Raw genomic sequence first — 21,602 nt, forward strand, 5'->3', positions numbered from 1 at the left:
AACATCACCAGCATATTAGAAATACCCTCTGGGCATCACCCACCTTATCACTCTATCCTACCTCCCCACAGGTAACCACTATTCTGCCTTCTAATATCAATAATTATTTTTGCCTCTTTTTGAATTTTATATGAAAGGAATCATACCATTTGGATCGTTTCTGGTTGAGTCTTTCATTCAGGTTTTTGATTTGAGATTCATTCATGTTGTTGCATGTAGCATGTTTGGTTATTTTCTATGCCAATTGTGTCCATTGTATTATTGTGCCACAATTCAGTTATGCTTTCTACTACCAAGGACTATTTAGATTATGTTCTGGTTTGGGTATTATGAATCATTCTGTGAAAATTCTTGTACTTAAAAAAACGTTTTGGCACATTACTGCTTGGTATATTCCTTGAGGAGAAAGTCTTGGATCATAGCATATGCACATGTTCAGATACTGCCAAACAGTTTTCCAAAGTTATCATACCAGTTTATACTCTCATCAGCATTCCAGCTGACTTCTGTCCTTCTCACCATCTACAGCTGTCATTTTTAAAATGTTATCATTTTAATTTGCATTTTTCTGATGACTATGTTGAGCAATTTTTCACATATTTATCAGCTATTTGAAAATCCTTTCTTGTGAACGCCTGTGCAAGGCTTTTCCCCCACTTTACTAAATTCAACTTGTCTTTGCTTTCTATCTCTTATGAGGATTCTTTAGTTTCTCTTGAGACTCCTTTGACCCAGGGGTTATTTAGAAGTACTGTATGTTGTTTAATTTCCAAATATTTAGGATTCTGTCAGCTATTTTTTTGTTATTTATTTCTAGTTTAATTCCATTGTGGTCAGAGAACATAATTTGTATGATTTCTAGTCTTTTAAATGTGTTAAGGTGCGTTTTATGGTCTATATAAGTGAGTGTTCTGTATGAGCTTGAGAAGAGAATGTGTCCTGCTATTGTTGGATGCAGTATTCTATAAATGGTGAGGTGTGAGTGGAACATTCTGTAATCTTCTAATTAAATCTTAATCTTTTTCGTGGACCTCTGTCTCAGGGCCATGATGTTCACAAATTCTATCTCCAGTGACACATTTTTTTTCTCCCTGTTCCCCAACTCCCTTCTCTGGTTGCAGCACTCTCAATCTATTTCTTCTAAGCCCTAACGCCTGTGACTACATTTTGTTGCTCCCCTTCCCCTTTGGAGAAGCAGGGTGCTAGGGGGAGATGGATTGGAAGGAATTCCCTTCCCCCAGATAGGATAAGGATTAGAAAAATACTTTTCCCTTTAGCATAGACTTTTGTTATGGAGAAGGCTCTAAGAGTGTTTCAAAGTGATTACTCTTTCCCTCTCTCTTCCAGAACCAAGAAGGGTTTTTTTTTTTTCCCCCCATATGTTCACAATGAGAACCTGGTGGGTTTTCGGAGGTAAAGCCTACTAAAGGGTGGAGGTCCCCAGGAGTTTCTGGCTTTCATGCTAGCCCATTTTCAACCTACAGCAATTCACCAAATTTACCATTAAGTGCTCTTAGCAATGTATGGCTCCTGTGGCTGCTACTCTAGGTAATCCGATCTTGACCTTGACTTTCTGGATTTGCCTGTCCCTCCAGATTGTGATGGTGGTTTTTCCTGAAACCTCAGTTCTCTGATGGGTCAAACAAAAGTTGTTGATTGTCTGATTGTCCGGCTTTTTCTTGTAAGGATGGGAATGATAATTTACAAGCTCTTTACAGATCAGAGTTGAAACCGGAAGTCCAATGTGTGTTCAGGGATTCCTTATATATTCTGTTTCCTTGGCTTATTTTGTATGTAAAAAATATTTTCTTTCACTGTGGCTATGCATTTCATCTTTTAATGGTGTTTGGGGTGAAGAGAAATTTCTAATTTTAATGTCATACAATTAATAAAAATTTTCCCTTGTTGGTAGTATTTTTGTGCCCTAATAAGGCTATTATAAAGATATTCTTCTATGATTTCAACTACCAACTATATTGTTTGATATTTTATATTTAGATCTATAGTTCCCCTGCGCATAAGATAAGGATCAAGATTAATTTTTTTCCATAGGCTATAGAGTTGACTTTGCACCTTCATTGAAAACACAATGCTTTTCTCACTGCTCTGGTCTTAAATCAAATGTCCATTTAAGTGTGGATCTGTTTCTGAACTCTATAATCTGTTATGTTGGTTTATTTGTCTGTGTTTGTCTATCACATAATGTTAAAATACTCTTATAATAAACGTAGTTAACTATTTAACTACTTTATAATGTGTTGATATTCAGCAGTATAGCCCCCCACATTTGTTCTTCTCCTTTAAGTTTGTCTAGACCAAGACTTGGCCAAGGTTTTCTATAAAGGGACAGACAGTAAACATTTCCCACTTTGGAGGACACATAGTATCCGTCATAACTACTCAACTCTGCTGTTGTAACTCAAAAGCAGCCATAGACAATATATAAAAGGATGGGTGTGGCTGTGTTCCAATAAAAATTTATTTATAAACTAGGCAGTAGGCCCAAATTTGGCCCACAAGCTATAGTCTGTAGAATTCTGGCCTAGATCTTTTCAGTCCTGTTGGGATTTTAAATGGGATTGAAATGAAGTCATAAATAAACTTAAGGAGACAATATATCCTTATATTATTGAGTATCCATATTCATGAATATGGGAGTGTTCTCCATTTATCTAGGTCTTCTTTAATTTGTCTCAATAGTGTTTATGGTTTTCTGTGTAGAAATTTTGCACATCTTTTACTGGATTTTTGCTAGGTATTTGAATAGGTGTAAATAATTTTCTGTAACTATTGAGATGATTATATGATTTTTCTTTTAAACTGTTGAATTACAGTGATTGATTAACTTTCAAAAGTTAAATCAATCTTTTATTTCTGTAATAATCCCCCCCAGCATAATGTATTAATTTTCTAATATAACACTGTATTTTGTTTGCTATTATTTTGTTTAGATTTTTCATGTATGTTCAAAATAGAGGTTGGCCTTAATTTTCTCTTCTTGGAGTGCTTTTTTAAGTTTTGATATCAAGATTATGCTAGCCTTATAAAAAGGGCTGAGAAACATTTTTTAAATGCATATATTTTTGGAAGAGTTTGTATAAGATAAGTGCCATTTTTTCCTTGTTTTAAGAAAGGATTTACCAGTAGGGTTTGGAAATTTCTTTGGGGAAAATTTTTTTTTAATTATAGATTTATCTTCTTTAATAATTATAAAGCTGTTCAAATTTTCTATTTCTTCTTATATTCCTTTTGGTAAGTTATTTCTCAGCTTTTATTCTTTTCTAGTATATGCACTTGAGGTAAAACTTTTTCCTCTAAGTAGAGTTAGCTGCATTCTACAAGTTGTAATATATCATATTTTCATAAGCACTCAGTTCCAAGTATTTTCTAATTTTCTTTGTAATTGGGCCCATTGGTTATTAAGAATTGTGTTGTTTAATTTCCAAATATTTCTGGATCTGTTCGTTTCTAATATTGAGTGTGTTCTAGATTAATCTAACAATGGTTAGAAGACATACTCTATAGGATATTAGGTCTTTAAAATTTGTTAAGACTTGCTTTATGGAAAAAATAATAGTCATTTTGGTAAATGTTTTATGTGCATTTGAAAATAATGCTTATTTTACAATTATGAAATGCAGCTTTCTATATTTATTATATTAAATCAAATTTATTAAATATTGCTCAAAATTTTATACATAAACTGACTTTTTTCAAGGATGTATGAGACAATCTGATATATCAATCCATACATGTCAGAACAATAGGAAATAAATGAAAAACTAACAGGAAAGAAATGTGAGCATTATAGCTTTTCATTCCCGAAATTCTATAGTTTGATACTTTCCATTCTAAGACTACATATTAACTCAAAAAGTAACTCTGAATGAGGATTTCAAGCACAATCTTGTCAGTAAAGAGATGATTTTAGCGTAGTAATAGCCAATAATTGTGCGAGGGAAAAATCTGGGGATTTCTGATTATTAGGTAATAAATACACTCCTCAGACCTATTCTGTGGTTGATATATCTGTTTATATATGCACTGTACAAACATACTTCAAGGAAGTGTTTGATAATAATATGTTCTAATTTGTACTCTTATTACAACCAGGGTACTACTTGAATACGATTTTATTACATCACAGTTGTTGATAACTCCATAAACAAACACTAGACATTTCATTAAAACAGTATCTTTTGTCCTGTCTTCTAAATTAGTTATAGGGTTTGGAGTTGTATTTTCTAGAGGAGAGTGTTTTTTCAATCCTAAGAGAATCTAAAATCTGAATTATCACAGATTTTTGCATACTTGATTCCTGTCATCCACAGTCTTGTGAAATAATTTTCCAGATATTACCACTCAATGTTTGGCCACAATCTAATCAAGGTTTACCTAAGCTTAGCTGGCCTAGATCCTCATTTGTTGCCCTAAATTCTTGTTACGTTATTGCAGCCAGAGATAAAATTATGTCACTCTTTACTTCTTTTAATGTCATTTTGAGACTTGTTGAAAGATTTGTACAGATGGGATTCCATCACTACCTAACTATTGTTTCTCAGGAAAGCAAACAAAAGCCTAGAGACAGATTTGGTCTACTAACACTAGACACACTGCAAATACGTTCTATGGTACCAATACAGCAGAAATTGATCCTATAACTGCTACACTGAAAAGAAAAATATACTTTGGCTTTCACACAAAGCACATAGTGAACATAACCAATCTCTCCCTTGCCACCAAATGGATTCTCTCAGAGGTAATGACTCAACTCAGGCAACTGGAGAAAGCAGAAATGTCTTTAAGCATAAAAATTTTGCTGTAATTGTCTTGCTAATATAGATACTAGACCTAAAGGATTTCATTCAAGCAGTCAGAAATTTGATGTCCTGTTCTGACTTTCTTTGTAGCTTTAACAATAAAATTCATTTTGCCAATTGATTCTTAGAGATAAATGCCAGTTGCAACCAGTTTCATTCTTGTTAATGATTTATATTGTGAAAACTCCCAAGAACTCTTAGAGAAGCAGAATACAAGATTTATATTGCAATTGAAAATTCATTATTATAACAGCCATGCCATGCTCTGTGTACTTTCTTAAGTTGAATTGTGTCCATGTGATACCAAATCACGCAAATGGGGAGAAAAAAATAAATTTAAACATCCAGATATAGGAACATGATAGACTTTTATTTTGTTGAATAAATTTTGTTATACAAAGTTGTATAAACTAAGACTGAGTTGTGTCCATTCACACATTTGATCAGTGTAAATATATGGCCACAATTCTTAATCAAAATTGGGGAAAGGGATATATAACTACTTTTTTATTACAAACACTATAATGAATTATTATAGACAATACCTTTGGAAAAGAATGCTATAAGAAGAAAAAATTACACAGAAATTTGGGAATATAAACTGACGTAGCCACTATAGAAAACACTATGGAGGTTCCTCAGAAATTTAAAAATTGAATGATCCAGCAACCCCACTTCTGGGTATATATTCAAAGAAATTGAAATCAGTATTTTAAAGAGATAGCTGCACTCCCATATTTATTGAAGCTTTTTTTTTTTTTAAACAATAGCTAAGATATGGAAACAGTATAAATGTCCATCAGTGAATGAGTGGATAAAGAAAAGGTGGTATATACATACGATAGGATATTATTCAGAAGGAAATCCTGCCATTTGCAGCAACATGAATATACCTGGAGGACAGTATGCTAAGTGAAATAAGCCAGACACAGAAGGACAAATACTATATGATATCACTTACACGAAGAATATAAAACAGTCAACCTCACAGAAGTAGAGAGTAGAATGGTAGCTGCCAGGGGCTGAGGGAAGGGGGAGATAGGGAGATATTAGTCAAAGGGTACAATGTTTCAGTTATATAAGATGAATATGTCCTAAATATCTACTGTACAGCATTGTGCCTATAGTTAATACCACTCTTTTGTATTAGGTGTTCTTGTGTTAAGTGTTAAGTGTTCTTGTCACACACACACACACCATATATATATATATATATATATATATATATATACACACACACATATAAAGAAAATGAGAGAAAATTTTTTGAGGTGATGGATATGTTTATGGCAAAGATTGTGGTGATGGTTTCATGGATATATAATTATCTCCAAACTCAGCAAGTTGTATACATACAGATTTTTGGATGTCAATCATACCTCAATAAAGTGGTTTCTTTAAAAAAGAAAATTAATAAGTAAGATGTAGGTTGGGATAAGCTATTCACAAAACATATATTTTAAAAAAATGACTGGTTTCTTGGGTATATAAAGAACTCCTAGGATTCAATACCAAAAAGACAAACAACCCAGTAAAAATAGACAAAATATTTGAACAGATGCTTTGGAGATCATCAGGAAAATGCAAAATAAAATAGCAGTAAGATATATATCAATCAGAATTACTGAAATTAAATATAAAATAATCTAGAAATCTCATATAATTATGGCAAAAATTCTTCAATGCTATTACCATATTTGAAAAAAGCTCTGTCAGTTACTCAAAATTTAAACATATATATTCCGCAAGCTCAGAAATTCCATTCCTAGGTATTTACCCAAGAAAAAGAAAGCATATGTTCATAAAGAGACTTGTTCAAGAATTTTCATATGTTTTATATGTTTTATAAAACTGTCTGAAGCTCAGGTATCCATCAAGAGGAAAATAAATAAGAAAGTTGTGTTATATTCATACAAATGGATTGTTATTTAGTAATAAAATAGCACAAATTGCAGACATCTGCAACAACATGGGAGAAACTCAAAACAAAAAGTATGCAAAAGAGTACATACATACTGCATCATTCCATTTATATCAGGTTCTAGAACAGGGAAAACTGATCTGTGGTTAAAAAGAACCAGAACAGTGGGATGAGGACAAGGAAAAGCAACATAAGAGAATTTTGGGGAGGTGATGGAAATATTTTATACCTTGCCAGATGTTTGGCTCACCTAGGTAAATGCATTTTCCAAACATATTCAATCAATGGAACAATCAATATTTGTGCTTTTCACATTTGTATATTTTATCACAAAAACGTTTTAGAAATATTGAACAATAGTTAATGATACACACTTTGAAATATTTAGCAGTGACATGTACTGACATTTACAACTTTGAAATATGTCAAAAATAAGACAGATATGTACATGAATAGGATGGAAATATGGATAAATACATGATTAATATCACCAAATGTTAATCACAGAATCAAAGTGATGAGAATATGGGTGTGCATTATATAATTCTTATGTCCTTTCTGAATATTTGAACATTTTTGTGATAAAACTTTAAAAAACAAAAAAATATGTAGCTTATTTGCTTACCACAGTATGTACAAGTTTACTCCTTTTTGATTGGAATTAGATACCTTCCTTAATTTTGAGGAACCTTATATAAGCAATTACCCTTGATTCACGTGATATCTTCAACCTCTCTGTCTTTCTTATTACTCTTTAAACATGCTCAAGCTTCTCTTATTTTATAGACAATATTTTTAAAAATTACTTGAGCTTAACTACTGGCATATACATAATTTCTTCACTACCAAACATTTTGAAAGACCCACTGGCTCTGTTTTATCCCCCTTTCATAACTGATCTGCAATCTGGCCTCCATCTCCAGCACTTTACTGAAAGTAATCTTAAAGTTATAAGGAATCTTTTGGCTAAAGCCAGCTGGCTATTCTCCTTCCTTAATTGGCTTCTTGGCAGCTTTTGTCATGGTTAATGCCTGTCTTCCCTGCTAGTTTGTATAATATATCAGATGTCTATCTGAATAATAAAAAGTACTCAGTAATACCTAAGCCAGTCGTTCCACTCAGAAGGACTGAGTGGAGAGCATCCTCCTATCCCACTACTTATCCAAACCTACCCATCTGTCAGGATTATTTTTATGTTTCAGCTCACTCACAATATTCTCGTTGATTATGCCATGGGAATCATTATCCTTTGAATTCATTCAATATTTGTTTAAAAATAACATTTATTGCGCATCTGCTTGGCTCTGGTCTATGTGCATGGGATAGATCAGTAAACAAAGAGACAAAGATCTCTGTACTTATGGAGCTTCCCATGCAAGAGAAGACAGAAAATATAGAACATTGTCTTTATTTTTTGTTTCTAATAGCCAGTAACAAATGTCAATTTTTATTAATTCCAAAGAAGGAGTTGAGCGGCTGATGGCATTTCAGAGAGCGCCACCATGAGACTGTAGTGTTTTATTTAGTGTTACAACATGGCCAGTTAGTGTGACAAGGGAAACCTATTTTGGTGCCCAAGGAGTGGCTGGTTGTGATGATGGGCGAAAGTCAAAATGCTGATGCCTAATGACCGTTCTAGCATCTCCACGCCAACATTGAAGGTGGAGAAGCAACTAGCCCCACTGCTGATTGTAATCCAAGGAACTCTTCGCCAATCTCCCTCCAAAGCAGTGCAAAATATAAAAGAGGTTAAAAGTCTTAACATAGTCCCATTTTTCAGGAAATCCTGTCTGTGTCATCTGGGAGGAAGAACATTGTCTTTATCATTCATTTAAAAATTAGCCGTAACACTCTTTGCTTGTCCTTGTTTAAAAAAAAAGAAGGATATTATTATAATCGGCTTCATATATTTTTGTAAGCATAAATCTTAATATATTGAATTTAAAGTCTTTCATAACCCTTTTTTGTTACTATTTTACACTCATTTGTATGAGGAAATGTTTTGTGTATCTTGTCTTTTCATTAGAGTTCATGATCATTTCATGAAAGAATCAAATACCAAAAGTTATACAATTTCTCATACATTTAGTAAAGTACTATGCAGATGATAGATACTAAAAAATAAATATAAATATAACTTAAAAGAATTATATGTTGTATATTCTACTGTTCTGTTATATAACAGTTGGTGTTTGCTGTGGGGCAATATGGGAGGATCAGAAAATAACAAGTACTAAGTGCCTTCTATGTACATGATTATGCATTAACCTCATTCAACCTCACAGTCCTAGTCATCCAATTTACAAGTGAGAATACTGAGGCTTAGTGGGATTAAGTTACCTGCTCACAGGTAACTTAAGCAAGGTCATACAAGCAATAAGTATCAGAGTAAAACTTCAAAGGCAATGTATTTTTACTCTGTCATATTAGCTTCCTTGCTGAACTCATACATGGTTCTTAGAAATAAATCGATGTGGAATCCTCCCATTCTTTCTCTAACTCCTTTTTCAACTTTTAAAAACAAGCATCCATAAAAAATGCCTACATGTGATAATAATGTTGATAACAATAACTTACTGTAATGGTCTTCAACAAATCAAATATATATATTATAAAACATACTAGCATATTGTAAGAGAAAAGCATTGCCCTTGGAGTAAGGAACACTGATATATATCTATCTTGGTTCTGGTTGATTAATAATTAATTAATAATTAACTGATAAATACAGTGCCTAATTTTTTTGAGCTTTACATTTTGAAAGTCCTTTTCAATATAATATTTGATATGATATTAAATAGTTTTTAAATTAATTCTATTGAACCTAAAGTACATCAGATATTTCATATATTTTCTATAACAGCAATGATGCAAACTTTTTCCTCATAAACATGTTTAAATAAGTATTTCTTTACCAGCACAGCTAACTAGCTATGTTGGAAATCCCTAATAATTGCCAAGTTATTTTTTGGCAGATGAATTAAGCTTAAGGTCAATATTAAATATTTCAGACAACACACACACACACACAAAATTAAAATAAATTTCTAAGCTTTGTCTTTCCTAGAGGCATGAAATATAAATTATTTGGATTCTTGTTGAGTTATCATTGAACAGCTGTCAAATTATACATGTTTCAAAGAAATCATACACGTTTCAATTTCTCCACTTAATATGGTCTGAATGGCTTGGGGAAGGGGCTTAAAAGTACGTGGGACCATAGGTTGTAGTTTTGGAGAAGTATTGCTTCTAGGGAAGATTCATATATAAGGAGAAATGGTGATATCCTGTAGTAATGTGGCCATATAGAGAAAGAGGGCAAAGTTAGTTCTCCAGCAAAAACAAATGAGAAACAAAGTATGCAACTTCCCTGCCCCTGGCATTATCCTTTCAGGAAATTGTATAAAAAAGGTCAGAACTGATATATGAAGCTTCTCTCAAGACAGGAAAATCCTCCCTTCCCCACCCCCCAAACAAACATGAAACAGAAGAGAACTGTACACTACATTCCACTATATTCCATAGCACCTAACAGGCTTTTAGGAATATGAGAAAATATTTTGAATCAGGAATATCAAATATCTTCATGTTTGAGTTGTGTATGTTGTTATTTTTCCTCCTTGATGACTATATGATTCCTTTTGGGAGGGTACTTGGGGTGATTCAAATTAGGTCCAGAGTCTACAGTTGTTTTTGGTCTTTAAGTTTTATATATTATCTATTACCTTTCCACTCTGGTTCTAGTTCAATATTAGTGTTTGGGGTAATTTTTGAGTCCCTGTGGTTGACTTCTACAGTCTTCAGAATGCAGTTCATCAAGAATTGTTTGTTGCAATAAGTGGCTGTCTGATTGCCTATTTTTATGGCTACCCACAAAAATACTACCTCATGTCATTTTATGAGTAATCACATTCTTCAGTGAATAATCTGTAGAGAATAGAAATTTTGCAATAATTGAAAGCAGTAGATTCTTAGTACACTTTGCAAGTATCCTATATATATATATATATATCCCGTGTGTGTATATATATATATATCCCATATATATATATATATATATATATATCATATATCATATATATATCATATATCATATATATATATATATATATATATATATATATATAGTCCTAAAAGAAGAAATGAAGATCCAACAGTTAAAAACTAGTTTATCTACACATGCAGAATTAAAATTGGTAAGCAACTTATGTAACTAATCATGTAAAACAAAATAACCTAAAGTATTATTGAGAAGATATTTGTAATTATAGTTTAAATGTATGAAAGTCCACTAATGGTATTGGTTCATAATCTGGCCATAAATATGTTACTTTCAATATAAAATATTAAAAGTAAGGGACAGCAGAGACCATTGGATCTCATAGTTAATAATCAAAATGTGAGAAGATGGAGATTTTTCAAAACATGCCTGCCAAGACACTGTCTCCTCACTTCTGACTCACAAGATTTGGGACAGAGAGTATACTTGAGTATTTCTGTTGTATGCCCCTGGTTCACATTCACTGGCAACTTAACTGCTTCTATTTATAGTCAGAGGAACTGAGTACTAGAGAGATTAAATATTTTACAAAATTAGAGATATTAATTTAAAACATTATAATACAGGGGAGTCACTTGTATTAGAATGATGTTTAATAACTTTACTGAAAATATGAAATATATATGGATGGCTTTAAATCTCCAGATCCTATTGAAAATACAGAAGTTTTTGAAGATATAACTTCTAGCGAGGAGAAAATCAGTATGCTCATAGGAATGTGTATTAAATGCTCTACAAATTTTTCAAATTTTATTATAATTATTTCTTTTCTATGAGTGGCAATATTTTTTTTTTACTTTTGAAAAGCCAATTTACTTTGCATATTACTGACTAGAAGGGCTACTTTTAAAAAAAAAATAAAATAAATTTTCATTGAGGTGAAATTCACATAATATTAAATTAACCATTTTAAAGTGAACAATCCAGTGATATATAGGACGTTTAAAATGTTGTGCAATCACCACTTCTACCCAGTTCCAAAATATTTTCATGACCCCAAGAGGAAAGCCTATACCCATTAAGAAATTGCCCCTTCATAGCCCCATTTTCTACCCCCTGGCAACCACCAATCTGCATTTGTCCCCATGGGTTTATTTCTTTGGGATATTTTATATAAATAAAATCATATGTTACCTTTTGCATCTGGCTTCTTTCACGTAACATAATATTTTTGATATATGCCCATGGTGAAGCACATTATCAGTACTTCATTCCTTTCTCTGGACGAATAATATTCTATTGTGTGTATATACCACCATTTGTTTATCCATTTATCCAGTGATGGCCATTGGCCTGCTTTCACCTTTTGACTATTGTGAATAATGCTGCGATGAACATGTGTGTACATGTATTTGTTTGAGTACCAGTTTTCAATTTTGGTGGATGAATAGAGAAGGACTACTTTTATGGTAAATGACATAAGAACTCCTGAATGAGTTTCCACAGATCTAAAATAAAAAAAACAAGCTATTAAAAAGAAATATTAAAGCAAAGATTTATCACACTGAACAGATATAAGTGAATAAACAAAACTTTGATTGCCTTCCATCTCTGAGTTCTTCTAGTTACGTACGTTTTGATTCCTTTCATCCCACTTCCCTTCACCCTTCCACCGTGTACCTTCCCATCCCCATTCCTATGTTACATCTTATCTCCTTTAAGGAAATAAATGAGGGTAAAATAGTAATGAATTATATCATTTGTCAGAGTAACTTTCACATTTCTTCTAGCCACTCAAGACACAACATCTGTGATTTTATGGGACATGGTTTTGCTTATTCTAGCCAGACTACTCACAAACCCCTAGTAGAGTGCCTTGCTAAATAAATGGAAATGTGGATGAATGCATTTTAAATGTATTAAGATGTATCGTGTTTTATGGCCACTTGGCAACAAGACTAGCTAAGTTTCATCTCAGTGAAATATGAAGCCATGAATCTCATTTCCTTTAATGAGGTTATATGATAGAAATAATTGGAATATGGCATGGTTGACTTTTTTTTTTTAACTTTGTTCTGGACTTGAGTACTCAATTTGTTGAGACAATCAACTTTGACCAACCTAGTTAAGAACCATAGAATAATAATGGTCTCTGCCAGAAATTTTAAATGTTCATGGAAGTAATGATGCTTCAGCTGTTCTGAGGCCTGAATATCGAAGAAAGTCTGAGATATTATCTTTCTATAAACAAAGCTGTCTGGAAAAGAAAACAAATACTCCAAATTTGAGTGAGTTGCTCGTTTTTATTAGAAGAACTAGATGGATATTTCTGAGATCTAAGTTTTCAATTCATTTCACTCTTCTGACTTAGACTCACAGAACTATTACCAGCTAAAGGTTTTGATAATTATACAAAAATCATGATTTACTTTATATAAAGTCATGTAGTTTCAGGCTTTTTATCTCATTCACAGCATGTAATATTACTTTTTCTGTATAATATATATTCACGTACATGAGTAAATTTTTCTACTCCATTACATCCTTATTAAGTCATTCTTTTAAATTACAGAGAGAACAAATCATCATATGATTTACATGAGACTTTCTTTGGGAGAAAGTTGTCTGGGATTCACCATCAATGTCATTTTACTTTCAACTTTTATCACTGTTACTGCCTCTGCATAATTTCTTTGATGTAGTCTCCATTTCACCCTTAAACTCAACAAAGTGGGAAGGGTTGGCTGTTTTAAAGGTAGTACCTCTAATGGTAAATGGATTGTTAAAAATAAGAAAGAGTATCATTTAAAGTTCAAGCAAAATACATTTCTCTAAACTTAATATTTATTTAAATTTTTGAAAATATGTATATAGTAAGTACCAAGTTGTAGTAAGTATATCAATAGCAATACATTATTTATATATATTATATATGTGTACATTGCATAGGTGTATATATTTTCCATGTATATAATATATATGCATGTAAATAAATTTTAAATAGCTCAGTTTAAATATTTCCAAGTGTTAAAGTATACTTTAAGATTTTTTTTTTCTTTCAGCATTTTCCTCTCACCCCTTCAATTTTAGTCTGGCTTTTATTATTAAAAAAAAAGTGTCCGTCCCTGATTTTTCTAGCCTGCCCCATGTGATTAATGGTGCTCCCTTTAGTTATGATATCATTGCAGTCTCAAATTCAGAGACATGGCACACGTCGTAGACTTCTGCTTTTCTACTTAACCAAAAGCCAAAATACACTTGGTAGCATTAAAACACAACTATGGGGGAGAATTAGGTCAGAAAGCAGGAAAGAGAGGATTAATGTTGAATTTACCAGTTGGAGCTATAAAGCCTCAAGTACGTTTTGTGATTTCTGCACGTCTCAGACCCAACTAGGTCTGACGGAGCGCCATTGGAGCACACATTTCCTGTTTTAAGTCAGCGTTGGACCCAGCCCCAGAAGCTCACAGTATCAGACCGAGACTTTGCAGACTTTGGCCAGGGCTAAGCCTCGTCTCACCGACACATTCCCAGCCTGATTCCCTGACTCAGAAGAGCTGAAGGTGCCTGGTTAGTTCGCTCACTCTAAAATTTACAGCTAAGAGTAAGAAATACCTGTCCCCTCGGCCTGAACCACACGTGGACATACGGTCTAAATGCTGCGAGCATTCGGTTTCAGGCTGTCTTTGTTTTACCTTTTGTTCTGCAGAAACATTAGTTAAACATAAGATGTTTCTCTGGGAAAAAATGGTTTCCCAGTCTTGCTATAAAAAGTAAAGCCAAATTGGAACTTAGTCATTGGGAACCAGGGAGGGCATTTCAACATTTAGGAAAATCCTCCACAGACAATTACAACTCCCCACAGAGTTTTGGAAAAATACGTTAGCCACTTACTTGCCATGGTAAGAAGATCTCAACGTTAATTTAATATTTTAAAGAAACTAGTTAGAAAGTTAATAAATAAGGAGATGCTCAGTCAAGATAACCATAGCTAGTCATTAAAATATTTTCCTGCCTATGACAGATCAGTGTGGTTTAAAATTATCTACTAACGGTTATATTTCTTTATACATATGGTTTTCAGGGGTGTTTTTTCCCCCATGAAACCAACATGAGAAGATTTTTATAGCTTACTTTATTCATAGAGATATACAATCTAATATTAGAGAAAGCCACTGTAGCACTAGTAAAAATTCAGTACTGTCCTAGGAAGAATGCCTCAAAAAGAAAAATACACAACACTCATTTCATTATTAATCAGCAACTTAAAGTCTTATCGATACAATTTCCTGTTGTACAGCAAAAAGAGATAAATAGTATTGTACTTCACTTGCTCCCTGTAACCTCCTTTTGGGCTTGGTGAGAAGGAAAACATTGGAACAATTGCAGGACATTTTATTTACACAAAAAGTAACAGAGTCCCCCTTTTTCCATAGTTGAAGACCCTCAAAAGTAAAGCTACTGCACTAAATACCCTGTAAGTCAGCAGGTTTTCACAATAGTCTCTGTTAGGGCATGATGAAACTGAAAAGTTCACCTTACTTTGGCTTAGTACTGCCTCTCTTTGTGGCAGATTCTCTACAACCTCGCTGTAAAGGCTGCCAAGGGATTCCTTAAGAATCTGTGAGGGAAACCATGCCCATAACAAAAGGACTCCATTATTATCCTTTTTATGTGGATTTCAGTAATTTGGAAAGCAAAGAATACAGCAATATTTCAATTAAATTGAGTGGAGGCAAAGTCTTTTGCTTAATTGTTTTTGTTTTGCTTTATTTCGTTTAATGATATCAGCAAGTTTATAAAATAATAATAAACCTTGACCTGCTTTGTCTTGCTCAACAAGAACACTCTGCTAACCTGCCAAAGTACAAGCACACAATGGTCTCTGTATGCTGCCCATTGTCTGTGACCAGGTGAAGGTAAATAGCAAGGAGGATGGGCAGTTATAAAGGTGGTCTTCAGTGTCAATGCTCTGTCACTTGTCTTTTCTTACTATATTATTTTCATCCTCAGTAGTAGCCCTTTTTCCCATTCAAGTTCTGGTTCTTTCCATTTTCAAGTCTGTAACCCTAATCTAACTAGCAACAGATCTGAATCAGTTGTTTAGAATGATTATTGATTGGCTGGTTGATTATGTTTCAATCTGAATAGGAAAAATAAAGAGAAAGACAGGGTGCATTAGTTTTTTAAAATCACATTAAACATTGATCCAATTGAATATATTATAAAGAATAATTTCTACCTTCTGATATTCTAGAATCCATCTTTGTATCTGTTATAGTTTTCTTCCTTTGGTAGCAAAGTTTTTAATAATTCTTCTATAAGTAGAATATACGTTTTTAAACTGTTGAAGTTGCATATAACAGATAGAAAGTTATCTGAACCAAACTTTAAATGTCTTTGAGATTTTACTTTAAATATTTAGGAAGAGATGAGATAAATACATGAAAGTTAAAATGGAGAAAATAAGTCTACTAGATTGTTTTTGTAGTACTTTGTTTTCAGTATTAGATTCCCTTTTATAGATAAATGGGAACCCAGTGTCTGTACTTAGGCTAGATTAATGTATTTTGAAAGCCTGGCTAAATAAAGGAACAAGAAAGACTTTCACTCAAAGGATAAATCATATAATTAAAGGTGATTCAGGGAAAAAAGCAAGTCCAGATATTCCTTTCAACTAGATCACCAATAAGAAGAGGGCAGAACCAAAAGAACTGAGTATGAGCAACGAGAGGAAACGAGAGAAACAGAATAAGATCTGAGTCACCTTAAAATTAACCACAATTATTATTAATGTGACATCCATATCTCAGTGGCATGAATGAGCTGTTAAGAGCACAACCAGTCAGGACATTGTGCAACACAATTACACATAAAAATTCATTTAATTTTCACATAAACCCACTCTGAATATATTAAACTCTGGGTGCTACCATCAGATCCTCTGCCATTGCTAACCTAAGAACTAAATCCTTCTGTTTATCACTATGACCTCCTGGGAGAATACATGTATGTTCCAATCTTAGCATCACTAGCTCCTGATTCAAAGTCTGAGGTAGACATATCTTATAAATGTCTTGTGTTTGCACCTTAACTCCAAGGGGGGGCTAGGAAAGAAAGCATTTTCAGGTTTTATAATGAGAGAAGAATGTACTCTACTGCCAACAAGACTCGCCATGTGGGGAATTCTCCAAAAACCTGAAGGGGAGTTAAGCTATTGACCAGTTAAAATTAAAAAAGGAATGGCAAATGTCATATGGTTAAAATAAAATCCATCTTTGCCAACATAAGCCCATGGATCTAGGGCTGAAGTGAGGGGAAAAGGGCTGATCGGCACCCACATGGCAGTTCTTTCCTTCCATTTGGACGTTAAGAACCTCCTACACAAAGGAACTGTTTTTTTGTACTCTGAGCCTATTTTGAAAGATCCATGAATTTTCACAAAAAGTCTTGTCATTCATCCTTTAATTCTGTTCCTGACCAGCCACACATATCGTTAACAATTATCTGTGATTAATGCAAATCTTAACCTCAGCTCATCTCAGGCAAAGTGTAAAATTTTGCCACAGAGGATGTTTTCTACTTCCACCACCCTTTAGAACCCACCTAAGTAAAGTTTTCTACCACAGAATTGCACTTTCAGCTGCTATATGCTTATGGTGTGGAGCCCTAAAGCAGACTAAAATATTTTTCTCTTTAATCAACTGGTTGTAAAAAGTTCTCTGGGAGGCCATCTGAGACACTGATTTAAGTTGAGAGAGTGGTGGAATAAGAAGAAGCTCCTTGTAAACAAGAGTCACTGTTTCATGCAAATTATGTGTGTTTCCAGAACTTTCTTGGACCAAATTCCATCCATTAGACTTTCCCTAATGTGCATGCCAGACTTTATGTGTGGATGCATCAGGTAACCCATACTTCATGAGCTCAAGGATTTTTTTTTTTTCAAAGTTTTATGAGGAATATTTCTTTTTTTTGTTTTTTTAATTATTTTTAAAAATTTATTTATTTTTTTATTTATTTATGGCTGTGTTGGGTCTTCGTTTCTGTGCGAGGGCTTTCTCTAGTTGTGGCAAGTGGGGACCACTCTTCATCGCGGTGCGCGGGCCTCTCACTATCGCGGCCTCTCTTGTTGCGGAGCACAGGCTCCAGACGCGCAGGCTCGGTAATCATGGCTCACGGGCCCAGTTGCTCCGCGGCATGTGGGAATCTTCCCAGACCAGGGCTCAAACCCATGTCCCCTGCATTGGCAGGCAGATTCTCAACCACTGCGCCACCAGGGAAGCCCTAAGCTCAAGGATTTTGATCACTTAATAGTCTCATGGTAAGGCATTCAGCCCTTTCTTTTTAACTTTTTCATTATGGAAACTTTCAAACTTATACAAAAATAAAAGAATGGTATAACAAATCCCCAAGTACCTCTCACCCTAAGCAATTAAGCAACACTTATCAATGTTTATCTATGCCTACCACTTTCAACCCTGAATAGATTTTTTAAAATAAGTACCACACATGTCTTCATATTAACTATAAATAATTCTGCTTGTATCTCCAAGGGATAAGAACTATTTTTAAAAAATATAATGATACCATTATCACGTCTAAAAATTAACACTAATTCTTTATGCCATCTAATATCCAGTTTCCAATTTTTCTCACTGCTACACACATGTATTTTAAAGTTGGCTTGTTAAAATTAGAATCCAAACCAGTTCTACATATTGCATTAGGACATATTTCCTAAGTTTTTAAAATCCATAATAATTACCCTTTCCTTTCTATTGTCATTTATTTGTTGATGAAACCAGATCTTTTGTTTGGGGAATTTGCCATATTCTGGATTGCTCCCTGTGGTGTTTTTTAATATGTTCTTCTTTCTACTGTATTTCCCATATAATGAAAGGTACCCAAATCTAGAGATAGTATACAAAGGAAAAAAAAAAAAAACAAGTAAGCTGTGCTTTTCAAAAATGCTAGTATCATAAATGACGAAAGAAGACTGAAGAACTGTGACAGATTAAAGAATGCTAAAGAGGCATGAAAACAAAAGCAACGTATAATATGAAATTTTATTTTGCTATAAAGGACATTATGATAAGTGACAAAATGTGATAAGGTCTATATAAAAAATTCATATTTTTATATTATAATTATTTCCTGATTTTCATCATTGTGCTGTGGCTAAGTAAGAGAATGTCCTAGTTTTTAAAAATACACACTGAAGTGTTTAGGTGTAAAGTGTCATATCTGTAATATTTCTCAAATGGTTCAGAAAAAAATACATATATATGTGAATATATCTATATATATTTATGCATACATACAGTCAGACAGAGGGAGAGAAAGAAAGTGAGAAGGAGGAGGAGAAGGAAGAAGAGGAGGAGGAGAAAGAGGAAAATAAATGTAGGAAAATCTTAATATTTGAGGAGGTGAAAAAAGGAATATGAAAATTCTTTGTACTGTTCTTGCAACTTTTCTGAATGTCTGCTATCACAAAATAAAAGTTTAAAAACATGATAGATCTGGGACTTGATGGGATCCATGTTATAAATTTGGCAAGAGCATTTCACAGGTAGTTTGAGCCTCCTACTGCAACATGTAAGGAAGGACATTATGTCTGGTTGTCTCTCATTTTTTTTTTTTCAAAAAAAATTTTTTAATAGGGGTATAGTTGTTTTACAATGTTGTGTTAGTTTGTACTGTACAGTCAAGTGGAGTTCCCTGTGCTATACAGCAGGTTCTTATTAGTTATCTATTCTATATGTATTAGTGTATATATGTCAATCCCAATCTCCCAATTCATCCCACCCCCCACCCCCTGCTTTCCCCCCTTGGTGTCTATACATTTGTTCTCTACATCTGTGTCTCCATTTCTGCCTTGCAAACCGGTTCATCTGTACCATTTTTCTAGATTCCACATATATGCATTAATATGCAATATTTGTTTTTCTCTTTCTGACTTACTTCACTCTGTATGACAGTCTCTAGGTCCATCCACGTCTCTACAAATGACCCAATTTCGTTCCTTTTTATAGCTGAGTAATATTCCATTGTATATATATACCACTTCTTCTTTATCCATTCATCTGTCATGGACATTTAGGTTGATCACATGACCTGGCTATCGTAAATAGTGCTGCAATGAACATTGGGGTGCATGTCTCTTTTTGAATTATGGTTTTCTCAGGGTATATGCCCAGAGGTGGGATTGCTGGGTCACATGGTAATTCTATTTTTAGCTTTTTAAGGAACGTCCATACTGTTCTCCATAGTCGCTGTATCAGTTTACATTCCCACCAACAGTGCAAGACGGTTCCCTTTTCTCCACACCCCCTTCAGCATTTATTGTTTGTAGATTTTCTGATGATGCCCATTCTAACCGGTGTGAGGTGATACCTCACTGTAGTTTTGATTTGCATTTCCCTAATAATTAGTGATGTTGAGCAGCTTTTCATGTGCCTCTTGGCCATCTGTATGTCTTGTTTGGAGAAATGTCTATTTAGTACTTCTGCCCTTTTTTTTTTTAAACATCTTTATTGGAGTATAATTGCTTTACACTTTTGTGTTAGTTTCTGCTGTATAACAAAGTGAATCAGCTATATGTATACATATATACCCATATCCCCTCCCTCTTGCACCTCCCTCCCACCCTCCCTATCCCACCGCTCTAGGTGGTCACAAAGCACCCAGCTGATCTCCCTGTGCTATGCTGCTGCTTCCCACTAGCTATCTATTTTACATTTGGTAGTGTATATATGTCCATGTCACTCTCTCACTTTGTCCCAGCTTACCCTTCCCCCTCCCCATGTCCTCAAGTCCATTCTCTACATCTGCATCTTTATTCCTGTCCTGCCCCTAGGTTCTTCAGAATCTTTTTTTTTTTTTTAGATTCCATATATATGTGTTAGCATACGGTATCTGTTTTTCTCTTTCTGACTTACTTCACTCTGTATGACAGACTCTAGGTCCACCAACCTCACTACAAATAACTCAGTTTCATTTCTTTTTATGGCTGAGTAATATTCCATTGTATATATGTGCCACATCTTCTTTATCCATTCATCTATCGATGGACACTTAGGTTGCTTCCATGTCCTGGCTACTGTAAATAGTGCTGCAATGAACATTGTGGTACATGACTCTTTTTGAATTATGGTTTTCTCAGGGTATATGCCCAGTAGTGGGATTGCTGGGTCGTATGGTAGTTCTATTTTTAGTTTTTAAAGGAACCTCCATAGTGGCTGTATTAATTTACATTCCCACCAACAGTGCAAGAGGGTTCCCTTTTCTCCACACCCTCTCCAACATTTATAGTTTGTAGATTTTTTGATGATGGTGGTTCTGACTGGTGTGAGGTGATACCTCATTGTAGTTTTGAATTGCATTTCTCTAATGATTAGTGATGTTGAGCATCCTTTCATGTGTTTGTTGGCAATTTGTATATCTTCTTTGGAGAAATGTCTATTTAGGTCTTCTGCCCAGTTTTGGATTCGGTTTTTTTTTTTTTTTTTGATATTGAGCTGCATGAGCTGCTTGTATATCTTGGAGATTAATCCTTTGTCTGTTGATTCGTTTGCAAATATTTTCTCCCATTCTGAGGCTGTCTTGTTTATGTATGGTTTCCTTTTCTGTGCAAAAGCTTTTAAGTTTTTAGGTCTCATTTGTTTATTTTTGTTTCTATTTCCATTTCTCTAGGATGTGGGTCAAAAAGGGTCTTGCTGTGATTTATGTCAAAGAGTGTTCTGCCTGTTTTCCTCTAAGAGTTTTAAAGTGTCCAGTCTTACATTTAGGTCTTTAATCCATTTTGAGTTTATTTTTGTATACGGTGTTAGGGAGTGTTCTAATTACATTCTTTTACATGTAG

The sequence above is a fragment of the Eschrichtius robustus genome, chromosome 5 (genome assembly GCF_028021215.1).
Source record: "Eschrichtius robustus isolate mEscRob2 chromosome 5, mEscRob2.pri, whole genome shotgun sequence".
Classification (NCBI taxonomy): Eukaryota; Metazoa; Chordata; class Mammalia; order Artiodactyla; family Eschrichtiidae; genus Eschrichtius; species Eschrichtius robustus.